Source organism: Macrotis lagotis, chromosome 6, assembly GCF_037893015.1.
Source record: "Macrotis lagotis isolate mMagLag1 chromosome 6, bilby.v1.9.chrom.fasta, whole genome shotgun sequence".
NCBI lineage: Eukaryota > Metazoa > Chordata > Mammalia > Peramelemorphia > Peramelidae > Macrotis > Macrotis lagotis.
In genome coordinates this window covers 156528023-156545344 of record NC_133663.1, presented here as the reverse complement: position 1 = coordinate 156545344, position 17322 = coordinate 156528023, and the positions used below count along the sequence as shown (strand labels likewise).

The 17322-nt window shown below is 38.6% G+C and overlaps 1 protein-coding gene and 1 long non-coding RNA gene across 4 annotated transcripts in view; one reads left to right on the top strand and one right to left on the bottom strand.

Annotated features, from left to right (window-relative positions):
* Positions 1-14210, top strand: part of LOC141491201 (uncharacterized) — a 127393-nt gene extending 113183 nt beyond the window's left edge. The window contains exon 3 of the long non-coding RNA XR_012469520.1: positions 13414-14210. This is a non-coding gene — a long non-coding RNA (uncharacterized LOC141491201). The remainder of the gene's footprint in view (positions 1-13413) is intronic.
* Positions 1-17322, bottom strand: part of GPC5 (glypican 5) — a 2040883-nt gene that overhangs the window by 396902 nt on the left and 1626659 nt on the right. The window lies entirely within an intron of this gene.

Below are 17322 nucleotides of genomic sequence, written 5' to 3'. Positions count from 1 at the left end.
GAGATAGAATAGGATCAAATGACATAATATTTAAACAAGACTGGTAGGGCCTTCTTACAGAGAGGAATCCCACACTTAGGACTCTAAGTAATTTTGGCAATTTATGTAAATTGAGTGAGGAGAGGGAGGCAAGGAAGTTCTATCAAGGATTTCTATTTTATTTCCCCTCTGTTCATCAAAATTTTATTCTCTGGTAATGTGAACCATATACCTGTCAGTAGGAAACTGGGCTGTGTATATTGGAGAGTCCTGAACTTCTTATGTCATGAGTCTCTGACACAAGAGTTACACCTGAAGAGAATGATTAAATAAACAAAGTATGAGATTAAAAGCTATTAAGTGATTCTAGAAATTTTCAATATAGAAATACAGTATGTGGAGATTAATAGATAATGTGCATCTGCTTTTGTCATTCAGGGAGAAGAGGGAAATATCAGGTACATGATAATGTCAGCAATTGCAGCATGAGGTGATAAGGTCATAGCCCAGGGTTGTGGTAGTTGGAATAAAAAAGAAAAAATGTGAGAAATACTGTGAAAGAGAATCCCTAGGGGACAGTGATTGATTTACTGTGAGGGATGAAAGGAGGAAAGTTTGGAATAAAAAATGACTGTAAAGTTTTGAGAATGACTGTTATATCGATAAAAATGGGGGGATAGAATGGGACAGTAATCCCATTTGGGGCTAAGAGAAGATAATTAGTTTCTATGAGGAACATGATTAGGTTGAACTAACAGTGAGTCATGCCAAAGAAAATGATATTCAGGAAGTTTAGAAGATGATACTAAAAATTAAATTGAAAAAAGATAGGATAAACCTATTAAGTGCAGTGCAATTTACATAGGAAGGACTGTGGTAGTAATAGAAAAGGATATTTTTTTAAAGTATATATGATCTATTTCATTAAATATTGCCTAATTACTTGCAAAAATATTAACATTCATTAAAAATTTTTTAAAGTTCTAAATTCTCTCCATCTTACCCTTCCCCATCCCTTAAGAAAACAATATAATATAAATTATACAAATAAAGTCTTTCAAAACATATTTGAGAAGATGATTTTTACAGGGACCAATACAAGAATCAGAAAGACCAAAGTCCAAAGACTGAGCCTTGGAGACACACACACACACACACACACACACATATATATATATATATATATATAAATATATTATAGTCTAATTTGATAGCAGGAAGAAAAAAAAATTGGAAGGAATTTTGAAAATAATCCCCTACTTCCCCTCATCATTAGAGATCACTCTATAGAATACCTTGAAGCATTTCAGAAAAGAACTCCCAGGGAAAGACCTTAAAAATAGAGATCTGTTGGGGGCGGGGGGAAGAGGCTTGGCGGTCGCTTAGAGGGGAAACATAATCACCTTATAAGGGAATGTTACAGAACTCGGCCCCTCATTGAGTAAGAGTTCATGGGAGGGGAGGACAGAGGGGATAAAAGGGTCTGCTGAGAGGTTGGGGGGAAGGAGCGGGAATGTGATCACAGAAGAATAAAGACTCATGACCCACCTCAGGCGCTCTGTCTGGTTCTTCCCCCATCAAAGAGTGGGGGGCCGGAGGTACCCCGAAGACTCATCATGCGTTGGACTGGTGAGTAAGAGGACGGACTAGCATTAAGAAGCCGGCGTTGTAAATAAAAACCCGGCAAGTGGTGCCGAAACCCGGGACCTGATTTTGCTAGGGAACGTCTGAATCCGCTGGTCGGATTCTCCAGACAGCCTCGGTCGTTTCTGACCGGGAGGAAGGAGAGGGCGTTTACTCTCAGATATTGCCTGAAGGACATACCCCTATTGTGTTGACTATGCTTTCTTTCTCTCCCCTTTCCCCTTCTGCTCTAATCACGCTCCTTGCCGTGCTGGCCTGTCTGATTGTGCCCTGCTTCCTCCTTCTCTTTTGCCGAACGGGAACTTTCCAGTTCTGCCACCTGTTAGGATTGCAGCCTCGGCTAGTAGACAGCATGGGGGGGCCGGAATAGTATTCCCGCCTTTGAGCCGGAGGAAAAAGAGGCCGTTGCAGGGCAGCTTTATAAACTCTGCGCTAAGCATGGTCGTAAATTACCTATCAAGACGTGCCGTGCTTTTGTTGAGAATATCTGGAACATCTGCCCTTGGGTGCAACATAGTGGGATCCAACCAGATAAATGGAAGGTGGTAGGGCAGCAGATGGCCTCCTATAATGACACCTGCCCGGGAAAACTGACCCCCAAGGATTTTACAGTGTATAAGATAGTGGATGCAGCCCTGCATCCCCAGAAGGTGACTTTAGCACGAACAATCAGCACTCAGGTGGGTAGCTCGTTGGCGGGATCGGATTCAGAGGGCTCAGAGGAAGAGGGAAGGCCACCCCCTCCCCTGTATCCGTGGGAGGAACTTAGAAGAAACAATGGGGGAACAAGGGGCCCCCAGGGAGAAGATTCAGGGCCGGAAGTTTCCGAGCGCGGGAAGGGAGGGGTGCAAACAGCCCTCAGGGGTGGCAGGAAGAGGGGCGTGAGTAGGTGGGACCGGGAGGCTGCTGACGAGGAGGGAGAAGTCCGCGCTGATTGGACAGCTGCCGCGCCCCAGGCTTGGCGGCCCAGCCAGGAAACAGAGGCAAAAAATCCCCCGTGTTCCTTGTCCGCCCTTCAGAGATCCCCTCAAGGGCTCCGCCCATCCGGCCTACTTGCCACCAGTGCCTCCATAGCAATAGAGAAAGGGGAGGAGGTGGACTGGGATGACTGGGGCCTCTACCCGGTATTTACGGACCCCCTTACCGGAGCCCGAGACTACCGCCCTGTCCCTTTTAAGATGCTTAAGGAACTTAAGGAGGCCGTGACTAAATACAGCCCAAGCTCCCCTTATGTAAAAAGAGCAACTATTTATATTATGAAGGGACACAGCAGAGAGAGATCGGGCCTTGGGAAACCTCGATGATTCCCATTGAGCTAAATATTTTCCCAGCGCTCATCACAGGGGCTGAGAGATGTGTGGACTTAGTCACCCATACCCAGGTCATTTTTGGTCCCGGAAGTCCCACATCCGTAAGGGTCACAAACCCCCACCCCTTTCCCACCTTGGTAAAACAGGGCCAAGAGGTGGGAAAGGCGCTGCCCTTGCGGACCCCTCCCGCTCATGTGAACTGGGTCCACCCGGTCAGCTCTGGGCGACCACTGTTAACCGTCACGGTGGAAAATCAGAAGCTCGAAGGGATAATTGACACTGGAGCCGATTGCTCTGTCATAAATAGGGGACAGTGGAGGCGCGAGTGGCCACTCCTACAGAGCCCTCAAGCAGTGACGGGGGTGGGGGGCAATAGATCTGCCATGAAAGCAGCACACGCCTTACGGTGGTCAGCTTTGGAAGAATCTGGACTCTTCACCCCACTGTGCCTACCCGACCTCCCTTATGCATTATGGGGTAGAGATATCTTGAGCCAGCTTAACCTGACACTTGCCACCCCTGATAGCCTGCGGGGAAATTAATTGGGGCCACTCTAGAGATGAGCTTTTCCCCCAGAATAACATGGATTAATAAGAAACCTATTTGGGTTGAGCAGTGGCCCCTGACAAAAGAAAAGCTCATCGCCCTCACAGACATAGTAATGACCCTCCTGCACGAGAACAAAGTGGAACCGTCCCTTAGCCCGTATAACTCCCCCGTCTTTGTCATAAAAAAGAAAGGGGGGAGTTGGAGAATGTTGATTGATCTTCGGGCAGTAAATGCCAACATGGTACCCATGGGTACCCTCCAACCTGGTCTCCCTATGCCCACTGCAGTCCCGCAAGGGTGGACTATTTGTCTCAGGTACTATTTACCATGAATTCCAAGGCCCTACCAGGCTCTAAAGTCATGTGGAGAGATGAAGAGGGAGGTTGGCATGGCCCTGTAACGGTAAAGAACAGAAGACAGGGCCACCTGTCATTTCATCCCGAGGATAAGATAGAAGAGCCAGAAAGATGGCTCCCTGTTTACAAGATAAGAGACCTTGATTAATGCCCAACCCTACGGGGTGAGAGGAATTTCTTTCTTTTTCAGGCCTTCTGATCATCGTAGGGATCCTTGGAGGTGCTCCATCTGAAGGGAATCCGACATGGGGAATACTCCGAGTTATTCCTTCTCCCTTCCGGTAGCACGGAACTCCCCGATCTACCCTCGCCTGCTAGTGACCAATACATCGATGGGGCTCCCTTCTGCCTCGGTGGGGCCCCTCATGTGTGGCCACAGGGGAAAACATCGAGGATCCCATACCATGGAGGGATTGCCAGATGGCGGGAGGATACCCCCTTGAGGGTGAACAAGGACGCTGATTCTGGGAATCATCCTACTTGTTGTCTGTTTCTGCCGCCTAGCTAGGCGACAGAGGGGCTATATGCTTCTTACTCAGAAAGCCTTCATGGCCATGGAGACGGGGGAGGATCCCCAAGTCTGGCTAGCCGCCATGCATGACATGTGACACCTAGGGGTAAGACGAGGTAAACCCCAAGACGGGCAACTTCTCCTGACCCAGCCACCTAAGACGGGCGAGGTCCTGGGTTGAAGGAGATGACCCCACCCTTCCATAAGATCATATATATATTTTCAAAGAACATTAGAATTCATTGACTAAAAATCTCCCATTTTATAGATAAGGAAACTGTGACCCCAACAAGATAAATAAGTGAATGGTGATGAAACTCAAATACATTGTCTAATCTAATACCCTTTCATAGTTTATTAACATTTCTTGATCTTTACAATTACATTTAATTTGTTTTTCTATCAGCTCTAATTGAGGACTAGATTTCAATATGTTTATCTCTGTTCCCCACCCCCCACCCCAGGGTCTCTCCTTTGGGATAGATCTAAGGGAAAAGGTTTTGTCTGTGTAGACCTTTTCAAATGTGCATCTCAAAGAATGGCTTTCAAGTTGTATATTAGATGAAGGGTCATTCTTGACAAGTTAGGAAAATTGCTCTGGTTATCTAGCCAAGATATGACACTGGTAAAGAGGATACAATAATTCTGGAGAAAATTGGATCTTGTCAGTTTGACACAGGAACAGATCTCTGGATGGGTTAGATAATCATCAAAGTAATCAATGACAAACAAATGTATAATCTGATTGGTGGGCCACCAAATGTTTTATGATTCTGTGTTCATTATGGATAAATTGTCCTCAAAATTTTCTGGTTTTATTGGGCATTTGTAAGGATGCCATCCACTTATGGGTTTTGGTAAGATCCTAGAGAAATAAATTTCATTTATAAAACTAACTGTTGTTTTGTTTTAGCCAAAGGGAAATTATGGGTAACGACATAATAGATGAAAATCATTTGTGAGGGGCGGCTAGGTGGCATAGTGGATAAAGCACTGGCCCTGGAGTCAGGAGTACCTGGGTTCAAATCTGGTCTCAGACACTTAATAATTACCTAGCTGTGTGGCCTTGGGCAAGCCACTTAACCTCATTTGCCTTGCAAAAACCTAAAGAAAAAAAAAAGTAAAAAAAAATCATTTGTGAGAACTGTGTCTCTTTATGTTAGAAAAGTGAAGCCTCAGGGGACCTAGAGGTATCTTCAAGTGTTAATAATAATAATAATAATAATAATAATAATAATAATAGAATGATAAGAGCAAAAATAGGTTAGTTGCCTAGTATTTACATATATATGTGACACACACACAAACATGCATGACAAAAGGTTTAGGCTGAGAAAATTTAAGGACTTGACCAAGAACATCAAGATAGTTTGTCCTTCATTCTCAAGGAAGACCATGACATCAGGGAGATGATGGGAAAACAAGCACATGAATTGTATTTGAGTGTGGGGGTGCTGTGCTAAGTTACCAGCCTCATGTTCTCCTCCAGAGTCATCTGGATACAGTGACTAGATATGTATCTGGACAACTGGAGCTAACTCCAAATGAGAGGTAATCAGGGTTAAGTGACTTGCCCAAGGTCACACAGCTTATAGGAGTCAAGTGTCTAAAGCTGAATTTGAAATCTAGTCTTCCTGACCTCAAGGCCAGTTCTTTATCCACTATGCTACCCAGTTGCCCTCAGAGGTGGATAAAGACTCTGGTTTTCCACTAGCTCCAAGCTGCATTTGTCAAGGCAAAACTTGAAAGACTGATGAAGATTGATTTTTTCTATTTAAACCTAGCAAAACTACAAGTAATTGATAGAAGTTGTAAGGATGTGATTCTTCTTTGATAGGAGAACTAATATGGAAATTTTAGGGGGTAGTTAAGTGGTGCAGTAGAAAGAGCACTGACCTTGGAGTCAAGAGGACAGGAATTCGAATTCAGCCTCAGACACTTGATATTTACTAACTATGTGACCTTGGGCAAGTCACTTAACTCTGATTGCCTCTCAACCAAGGCCATCACTAGTCATACTGATCCATAGCTGGCCACTGGACGCAGATGGTTCTGGAGGAGAAAATGAGACTGGTGACTTAGCACAGCCTCCCCCTCACTCAAATGCTTATCATGGCATCACCTCCCCTTAATGTCATGGTCTTCTTCAAGAATGAAGGACAAGGGGGAGGCTAGGTGGTACAGTAGATAAAGCACTGGCCCTGGAGTCAGGAGTACTTGGGTTCAAATCTGGTCTCAGACACTTAATAATTGCCTAGCTGTGTGACCTTAGGCAAGCCACTTAACCCCGTTTGCCTTGCAAAAACCTAAAAAAAAAATGAAGGACAAACATCATCATCAATATGGAAATACATTCATAAAAACTGTACATATAGAATCTATGTCAGATCACTTGCTGCCTTGGGGAGGGAAGGAGAAAGAAAAATGTGGAACTAAATCCTACAAAAAATGAATGTTGAAAATGATCTTTACATGTAATTGCAATAAAAGAAAACAAAGATGCAAGTTTAGATGGAAATTTAGCACAGATGTCATGAAAAAAACTTCCTATTCCTTCTATCTATATTGAAGAACAAATGGTTTTCTGGCTATAGGATGGTTTAAATGGCTACTAAGGTCCCTTCCAATTCTGTAATTCCATGATTGAGTAGGCAATCAGAATAAAAAGTGGATAGCTAGAATAATGAAGAATCATGGAAAATTAAGGATAACATTTCCCAAAGAAAAGCTAGTATCCTTCAGAGAGAGAGAGGTGAAATGGACAAGATTAGGCTAAGAAAAAAATCTTTTCTTAAAAAAATTACTTTAATAGGGGCATAGAAAAAGCATGATCATATTTTTATTTGTCTGTTTTGGATGCTAAAATGTGATTATATTGTGGAGTAAATGGAAAATTGGAACACAAAAGAACAACTTGATGTTATGTTATACTGTTGGAAAACATAGAAATGATCTGTAATGTTATTTTTAGTTGGGACTGGCTTTGGGGCACTGTAGAGTATAAAAGTGATAGCTATTTACAGTATGCCCCCATATTTCTCTAATTGTTAGTTCCCCAGTAACTATGTGGCATGAAAAATACTAAATATTCTAAGTTGCTGGCATCTACAATGATAGCAATTGTTCACTATTGGCATTTGGGTCATTTATAGAAGCCAAAATACTTTGTAGTATTCTTAGATGCTTTGACTAAATAGCATCTTTTGGATAGAGTCTATTTCTCTGATTATTTTGATGTTTCCTGTAGCCACACTGTATATGACTGCAATTTGTTTTAATTGAGTCATCACCACTATATTTTGTTTAGCCACTTTAGCTTTTAGCTGTAATCTCATTGTGAATTATTCATCTTTATGATTAATGTTATTGTACTGGGTCTACTATACAAACAGAAAATTTGGAAAAGCCATCTTTTAATGGTAAGTGTGAGGGTTTAGACAATAAGCCCCAAAGCTCAAAATGACTCTTTGATCTTTAAAAGACTTGTCAAAGCAGGCAGTTCAGATGTAGAGTGATATAGATTTCTGCATCCAAATATAGTCAGAATTGAATTTTGAGGATTTAGAATTTGCATAAGTGGTTTTAATCTCCAAAAGCTCTCAATGAACAGTAACTTTCTGATGGGATAATTTGAGGATAACCTTCCCACTGGAGTGATAATCAATAGACTGACCCATAATCAGACTTGGAATTATCTAAAATAATTACACAGCAGGCCAACAAAAACTGCATTCATTCACTTTCCAGAGCATCATTAAAAACCTCCTGCACATCAGACATTGTGGTAGGTGCTAGGGATAGAAAGAACAACTCAATCCAAATCAAATAAACATTTATTAAACACTTACTATGTCTGAGGATACAATTAAAAAGAAAGACAATCCCTGACCTCAAGGAGTCTATAATCTATAACCAAGGAAGCAGGAAAGGGAGAGGTCAGACCAGAGGGCAGCTGGTCCAAGGACCAATAACTTTATTAGAATTGAAATCAGATAGAGTAAGAGATGCAGAGTGGAATGAGCCACTCTAATTCCTACGTTTTTATGGAGGAATATATAAGGAAGAATTTGGTATTCTTCTACCCTTCAGATTTGCAATCAAAAGGAAGAGGAGGCTTTAGTCAAAAGAAGAATCTCAGTAGAGGCTTGAGGTAGCAGTTCTGGTAACGAGATCAGAGGTCATGAGCATAACCGGGGGGGGGGGGGGGGGGGGGGGGAGGTGTTCGTGTACCTTGAAGTTCAGCCAGGAGAAGCAGAAGATACAGGACGGAGACCTCTTCAGAGGAAGGATTCAAACTCAGGTTTTTGAAACTGATGCAGGTAAATGATGTTGAGAATTATGAATGTAGCAGAAACAAAATCTCTAATCTTAAATGCTATTAAATCTTGTTAAATGGGTGACAGTTCACCCCACTCTTGAGATGTAAATTGATTCCTATTGTTTTATGTAAAATTTGTATCCTGATCTCTTCAGTTTTCATCCCTCTACCTGATTGTGGTCACAGAAGGGAATTCCCCTTTTGCCCAAATAAGGGGCAAGGCTATAAAACCTGAGTTGGATCTCTGGTGGAGGCCGGCCATCCCTTCTCTCTCTGGCCCAATCAACTCTGTCTGACTGTTCTTTATCTCTGTATCTTTACCTATCTCCCTCTCTCATTTCTGTCTCACTCTCTACCTATTAGACCTTCCTTATTCATTCTGTCTTAAGTGCTTCTGGACCCTTCAAAAAGGAGAAATTTTTTAACCTGTTTGCTTTGTTATATTGTATAATAAAATCCTGAGCAGTTTTAAATTCCCAGAGAACAAATGAATTCTTTCCCCTTTTCAGTGGCCTTAAATCTTCTGTCTTCAATGTCTAAATCTTTAGAAACTGGCAACATTCATGCCAATGAAATCACAGTTTCTTCCCTAGACAACTTAGAAAGGAAAATCCCTAGTCTTTAGCAACTGATTTGATAAAGAGGAAAGTTTAGAATGGGAGAAAATGGTCCTAGTTCCTTACATGTTCCTCTGACTTGCCAATGTAACTTTTTTTTCTTATAGGAATTTATAGTATTTTGTTATTAGTCATGTGACCTGCCAACTCCATGGTAGGAACTAATCTCAAACTTGTTTCAAGAATATACTTTTGGAGACAGGTGGCTGCTGGGAGAGCATAGTTTTTCAGAACCTAACTTTATGAATTTCAGGGAATCATAATCTTAAATAGCAATCTTAAAAGATTGCTTCATCTTATTCTTGGAGGGATTGGATAGGCAGAGCACTGCATCAGCAATTATGAGGCTGGAGTTGGAGACTTCACTTTTGGTTTGGGAGAGAGAATTCAGAATTTCAAGAGTATTTATTGAGCAGGAGTAAAGAAGGATAAAGGATGGATCCTGAGAGTAGACAACAAGATGTTGAATAGTTTGTTTCCTCAACTCTAGCCACTATCTGTTGATACTTCAACTTATCATGTGACTGGAAATGACAGTCTTGCACTATCATTCTCTCTGAAAGATTTGAAGAAAGAGAGTAAAATGCTTTCATTTCCCTTTCTTTCTCTCCCTGGTATCCCCAGATTACAGAATTTTACTCTAAATTTTTCTATTCTTTAAGTTTATTCATCATTTTTGACAAGTATTTTAAAGCTTACTATCTTTAAAAATATGATTGTTCATAATTATATTGGATTTTACAGATTTATTTAGGAAAAGGGTAGTAGCAAAATATTCCCTAATATTGGTATACAGAGAGTAAGAACAGAACAGATGATCTATTTTGGCTTGTGGAATAGTGGATATGTGTTTCTCCTCACAAACCACTGCACTAACTGTAAAGGATCAAAATGAGAGCAAATTATTGTTTATTGATTTATTTTGATAATGTCTCCAAGCTACTCCAGGGTATTTCTGTTTTCAATATAAAGTTTACTAGTATAGTTGTCTAGTGAGGAGAAATAATTACTATTGAGGTACACACTCTATTCATTGAATTGTTTTCTTTCTGGATGAACTCAACAAACATCTATCTCTCTTTAAAGATGGAATGAGGGCAGGGCCAAATAGAGTAGAACTGCCCTGGTAGGGAGAACAGAAGGAAAAAGTGACTAGGAAAGCTGCCAAATTCACATTCCAAGGGTGGGTAATAGTGAAGAAAGAAGAAAGACTTCTATTCTCTACTTTATTCACTCAACGCTGCCAGACAGCACAAAAATCATCCAGTTATAACCTAAATCATGGGGAAAAATCAGTCCCAAAACAGGAGTGGGTGGCATGGGGGGGAGAGTATTTTTCTACCATAGTTTCCATTAAGTTCTCAAAAAGCATAAAACTATTCATGAATCATCTTCGGAAATATAATTCTCAACTCATTCCAGTTTTCTCTTCTGCCCTATCATATGAACTGGACCATATGCTAAGAGCTGATTCTGAGATTCAATCTCTCTCTCTCTTTAAAATTTATTTTTAAGCTTTTTTTTTTTTTGGTAAGGCAATGGTTTTAAGTGACTTACCCACAATCACATAGCTAGGTAATTATTAAGTGTCTAAGGTCTGATTTGAACTTGGGTCTGTGCCACCTAGCTGCCCCCCCATTTTCTCTCTTTTGTTTACCAGAGAGATGGGGTACCCTCACCTCTCAAATGATATGTCATTTACTTCAGTAAAATCTCCAAATATAGATTTATTCTGACCCCAAATATGGACCACAAATATTTAACTTCCATACAGATTTTCAAAATAATGCATATGGTAGGACAATCTTTAATTGTCACTATGAAAAATTATTTCATTTCATAAAAATATCTGACAATACACTCACTGAAACATAAGCAGCCACAGAAACCACTGTATTATATATTCAAAAAACAAAAAAAAAATGTTTAGCATACCATTGGATCGAAAACCCTTCCACAGAGTCCCTCTCAGATTTATAGTATCATCCTATAGCTTGGTTTTCCCCCCAAAGACAAATATACTTTGGGGGGGGGGCTACAAGGAATTTCCCTCCCCATTATTTCAACAATCTCTGAATTACTTATTGGATTCATTTTTCAAGTAGGACTCAGCTGAGAAACTGTGATTCTCTTTCATTCCAGGGAATAGTATGCCTTAGAAACACCCCTTCTCTTTCTAAACCAGGAGTTCTTAATCTTTTTTGTTTTATGAACCCCTTTGGTAGTGTGGTGACTTCTATAGATCCCTTCTCAAAATAATGTTTTTAAGGAAATGCTAAATTCCATTTGAAGCTGAGTTGAAACAGATAAAGATGTAATATTTTCCCCATCAAGTTCATGTTCCCCCTGAAAATTATCTTCAGAATTTTTGAGGATTCTGGTGTTAGTAGAACCTAGTTTAAGAATGAGTGCTGTAGAAGGTCTTATCTCTAAACTTAACTTGGGTTCTCACAGCTCCCTACAATGCAAAAGTCAACAATTTTATCTCTGAGTAGAAAATTATACTATCTAGGAAACTCAAAATTCAGTTAATATGGTCCAAGGTCATATTAATGGTAATTATTAATAATGATATTTGAACCCTTTTCTTCAAGATCCAGTAGACCATGATAGCTCTGGAGATTGCATAGTTTCCAATCAAATTAGAAATCAGGTTAGATTTATTGGCCTTTTTAGGAGTTTGAGAGAGACTCTTGGTTTAATTCAATAAACACTTTTTTAAAAGTTCACTCTGGGGGCAGCTAGGTGGTGTAGTGGATAGAGCACTGGCCCTAGAGTCAGGAGTACCTGAGTTCAAATCTGATCTCAGACACTTAATAATTACCTAACTATGTGCCCTTGGGCAAGCCACTTAACCCCATTGTCTTGCAAAAACTAAAAAACTAAAAAAAAAAGTTCACTCTGAATAAGACAAGCTATATAAAGCATTATAAGGGTTAAGAAAAGCATTGTCCTTATTTCCTTTCCTTCCATTTAGGATCCAACTTTACTTGTAGTTCATTTTTTATTGTGATTATTACATAATCTTAACTCTTGCTTTTCTTCCCAATCTTGGGTTCATAAATATAAAACCTGGAAGGGTTATCACAGAAGATTAAGTTCAATACTTTCATTTAACAGATAAGAAAATAAAGGCACAGAATAGCTATTGATTTGACCAAATGTAAAACAAGGAGTTGAGATGTGAACATATGTTTTCTGTTCCCGGAACCAGTCCCCTTTCACTGAATTATATTGTCCCCTCCAATCCTTTCCAAGATTTTAAATACCAAGTCTATGTAGACATATACTGGGGAATCAAGATCATATATTCTCATGTAACAATCCAAAGATACTGCACTTTAGAAGTCAATCATTTTGTCTTTCTAAGAGATAAGATCACTTTGGGGATAGCACTGTTTTATATATTATCATTTAAAATTATATTGCTTTTGTGATTAATAAGATTTTCGTTAAACAGTAGAGTTTAAAGAAATTCAATTAGTCACAGTAACAGCATCACTTGTAGTTTTCATTTTAAAAACTTTCTGCTTAAAAGCTAAATGTACAGGAAGGGTTACACAGCTCAGCTGGTTGACAGACACTCAGATGGATGGACCTATTACAGTCTATCTAAACAGGAAGGCCAGGTCACTCATTAAACTGTGGTCAATAAAAATGGTGAAATAGGTTTTGTCCCAAGGACTGATGGTTAGATAATTTGAGGAAAAGATGGGGAAGAATTGTGAAAGGGCTGGAGATCGATGGCTATTAATTTAAAAGCAACACATTTTCTAGAATGAAACAGTTTATGTTGTTATGTGGGATAATTACCATTTTCAATTAACTGACATTTCACATTGCTTTGGGACTTGAGTGAAACAATAACCTCAGCATCTAATCTCAGCTTTGCTGTTAGTTGAGCCTTTTGTCAATGGTCTTGTGGTATTGTTTCAAAGGCAAACCCAATATGCAGTGAGCAATTGCTTTCTTTGTCATAAAATACCAAGAACTCCATACAGTTCAAATGAAGTTCAAATGCAGTGCACACTTAGACAAAATTTCTCATGGTAATATTTTCTGAGTGGGTGAATTTTCCATTTCTCTTTTTCTCTCTCTCTAACTCTCTCTGGTTTTTTTTTTCCTTCAGTCATTTCACTAAGAAGTAAGTGGCTCTCCTGGGATGCAGCAATTATTATAATATGTCATGAAGATACTGTAATAAATAGAAGAAAGATTCAAAATCCAAAAGGCAATTTGAGGAACTGGAAATGGAAAATGCTGATTTATTTCCAATCAGCATATGTATAAAATTTGCTTCATCTTTTTCTTTTACTCCAATTTAAAATTTGAAACCTAAGCATACAGACTTCTTTTTTTAGAATCTTAGGTCAAATTCTAAAGGTATAACGGAATGTTATTATTTTAAATTTAAAGCAAATTTGTCACTATGAAAAATTGATTAGGCAAAGGACAAGTTTCAAAATGTCTCAGAATGATGTAAATGCACAATTACCTTGAAAAACCTCATTTGGTTAAAATACAGTGTTGTTTAGTCATGAGCCATGATTTGATCCTGAGGGACAGTTGCTGTCATTCTTTACCATCCCCTGCTAATCATTCTCCCAAAATATAACTTTGATCTTAAAGGTGAACTAGATTAAAGACTGAATAGAAGAACACCTATTCATTAGCATCACTAAAACTCAATTCAAAACCCATGCTTTAATGTCATTTGGTCAATTATTCATCAAGAAATAATACAATAATTTAAGATATAATCCTCATACTGAAAATGACTAATCTGGAAACATATTAAACAAAATGTATATGTACAATATTCACCTCACTGACTGTTCACCACCAAGTGGAGGGGGATGGGAAGGGAGGGTGGAAGGAAGTTATGTAACTTAAAAATATGCATATGCATGTGAATGAATGTTAAAAACTTTGGAAAATTGATAAAATAAAATATCAATTAAAAATAATTTAAGATATATAATTTGAAAGATTTGTGTTGAATCCACTGTATACAGAAGGCAAACATTGTATATATTTTTCAATAGTGTTACAATGGATATTATGTTTTCAATAGTGTTTCAGTGGATTTTATGTCCAATTCAACATACCTCTAGAGCCAAAAAAACACTTGTCACTATTAATGCAGGGAGTTATGAACAGAGGGAACATTGTAATTGGAAACAAATTTTTGTAAAGTTTTATAGTATTTATACTATTAAATTTTGTCTGTGCTAGTGATGTAAATTTACTCTTATTGTTCCATTGTTAAATGTAAATTAATAACCTCTCCTCATTTCCACAACCACTCCCCCAGCTTCAAGGCTTTTACCTGGATTCAGTCATGTAGAGGGGGAGGGATTTCCTCTTAGCCACTGTCTCCTGACCCTTCTATACCCAGAGAGTGGACAAGACTATAAAGTCTAGACTGGACTCCCCTAATAGAATGCAGAATAGCTCAAGTCTCAGTTCAGTCAGGAGAAAAGATTTTAATCTGTATATTTTTCAGGCTTGTATAATAAATCCTGAGCAGTTTTATAATTCCAGGACTGTATGTGCACTCTTTCATTTTCAAGACCTCTCAATCTTAGATTGTCGACACCTATCCTCTGGCAACACTATCACCTTTGACAGTTTTCTCTTAAACAAATAAATAAATCATAGAGATTTGGATTCCTCAGTTCATTAGTAACAAAATTTCCTTTCTGGAAGAAAATTAACAAGCTGTTGCTAACTTCTGTATTCTCAAACTTAAACTGCATGCTTGTTTTAATTTTTAAAACATCAATTTGTTTTATAACTAGTTTTGCTTTTTATCTATATTCGACTCAATTATATGTTTGTTTAAACAAAGAACTTTTCAATATTTCTATGAGTGGGGTACAAATAATCTGAGGTTGATCTTTGGGTTTCACATATGATTATATGACGATATATATTATGTTATCATTATTAAAAGTAGCAGGATGTAGGAAACAAAATTGGGTAAGAAAACATAGGTTCAATTCACACCCTGAGAATAGATTGCCTACTTGACCCTGGGCAAGTCACTTACTTTTTTTAATGCCAATTTTCTCATTTATAAAATTGGAAAGTTTGACTAAACAATCTCTAAATTTCTTTGTAGTTCTAATCACTTAAGCTGAAAGAAAGGAAAATCTAGTCCAGGGCTTTGGCAGACTTTTTTTGTATAGTGCAGAGAGAGACAGAGACAGTCAGAAATAGACATACAGGGACATAAAAGGAGTCTGGAAATTTATGAACTCCCTGTCAGAATAATATTTCTAAGTGTATAAAATAAAATTTAAAGGATTTGAAGAAAAAATAGTTATGCTAAAATAATTATCTATCTTGCATATATAGCTACTAAGTCTCTCCTACCCCTTTGAGTTAATTTTATGCATATTTTAATTTGATTTACATTCCTTAGCCATCTTTATAATCTACATTTTCATCATTATTATGATTAGAAAAGCAATGCTTTCAGTACTTTACAAAATCACAATAGTTATTGGGCTTTGCTGTTAATGGTAAGGGAATTTTCCCTACTTTACCCACCTAACCCTACCTGCAAAGTAAAATTTAAGCTTCTTTACTGAAGGAACTGCTTAGTTTTTGTCTGTATCTCCAGCACCTAATACATAGTAGATACTTAATAAATGTTGACTGAAATGAAATGAAATGAATTATGCAAATGAAAAAAGTAAAGTAGAAACAAGTCAAAAAAACTAAGGCAATACCTTTGTAATAGAAAAAAAGTCTTTGAGAGGCAAGTAAACTCTTTTATGATAGACTCTGGAAATGAATAATTCTAGAGCAGGAGAATAGCCTGAGAGTATTTAAATTTAAGTACTTGTAATAAATAAAGGTCTATATTACCATCAGTTTCATTTGCAAAGAACTGACAATAGGATTTTTGCATTATCATAATCATCCATCAGATAACAATCTTTAGAACTGAAGGCAGAATTCAGGGAAGAAGTACTCCAAATGATTAATTTTATGGAACCTTCCATGAAAGGAAAATGTATGTCAAAGATGAAATCACATTTAATTAATTAAAACCACATTTTATCTATTTAGCTACTCTCAAATTCCTTCTTGACAATTGATGGGCACCCTCAGTACCTTACCTAAACATTTGTACCTGTTGCCTCCAAGATTCATGCCCCCTGGACTTGTGGGAGAAGTTAATTCACTAATAAACGCAACTCCTATTTTAGGTTCAGATAATTTTAGTGGTAAACTAGAAAGAGTAAACTATTCAAACTATTTTGCTTAACTCCTATTTCTTAACTGGTCTCAAATATCAGAGTATACTTCCCTTTAACATTCATCCAATAATTCAACCAAGTCATCTTTCATTTTACTTGAGCCTGATCATATACTTTTCCACCTACTACTCACCTATGACCACAAACATGATACAGGGAATTGTGGGCATAGAGGACTATTGTGATTGGAAACAAATTTTGTAATCTTTTTCTGCACTTGACCTTTACTTTGACCCTGATCATGTGCTCAACAGTAGGTTAAGGGCAGCCAGATGGTATAGTGGAGAGAGCACCAGTCTGAAGTCAAGCAGATATGTGTTCAAATCTGACCTCAATTACATTCTAGCCATATGACTTTGGACAAGTCACTTAAATAACACTGACTACCTCCCATCCAGGGCCATCTCCAGTTGTCCTGATTCATATCTGGCTGGGGGGCCCAGATGGCTCTGGAGGAGAATGGCTTGTGACAGCATAGATCCCCTCACTCAAATCCAATTCAAGTGTTTGTCTTGGCATCACCTCCCTGATGTGATGGTCTTCTTCAAAAAATGAAGGACAAACATTAAGTTAAATGTTAGATTATGCAGGCAAGGTAGTATTTCACATTAAACCCAGTAGGGACTCAATCTTCAGCAATCAATCCAATACCAGACCTGGACCACTCCCAAACTGCCTCCCCTCCCAGGGATCCAGAGGGAGTATTTAAGAAGGAACTAGAGCATGTCTTGCTTTCTCTTATCCTAAGCTCTCTGACTTTTAATGCT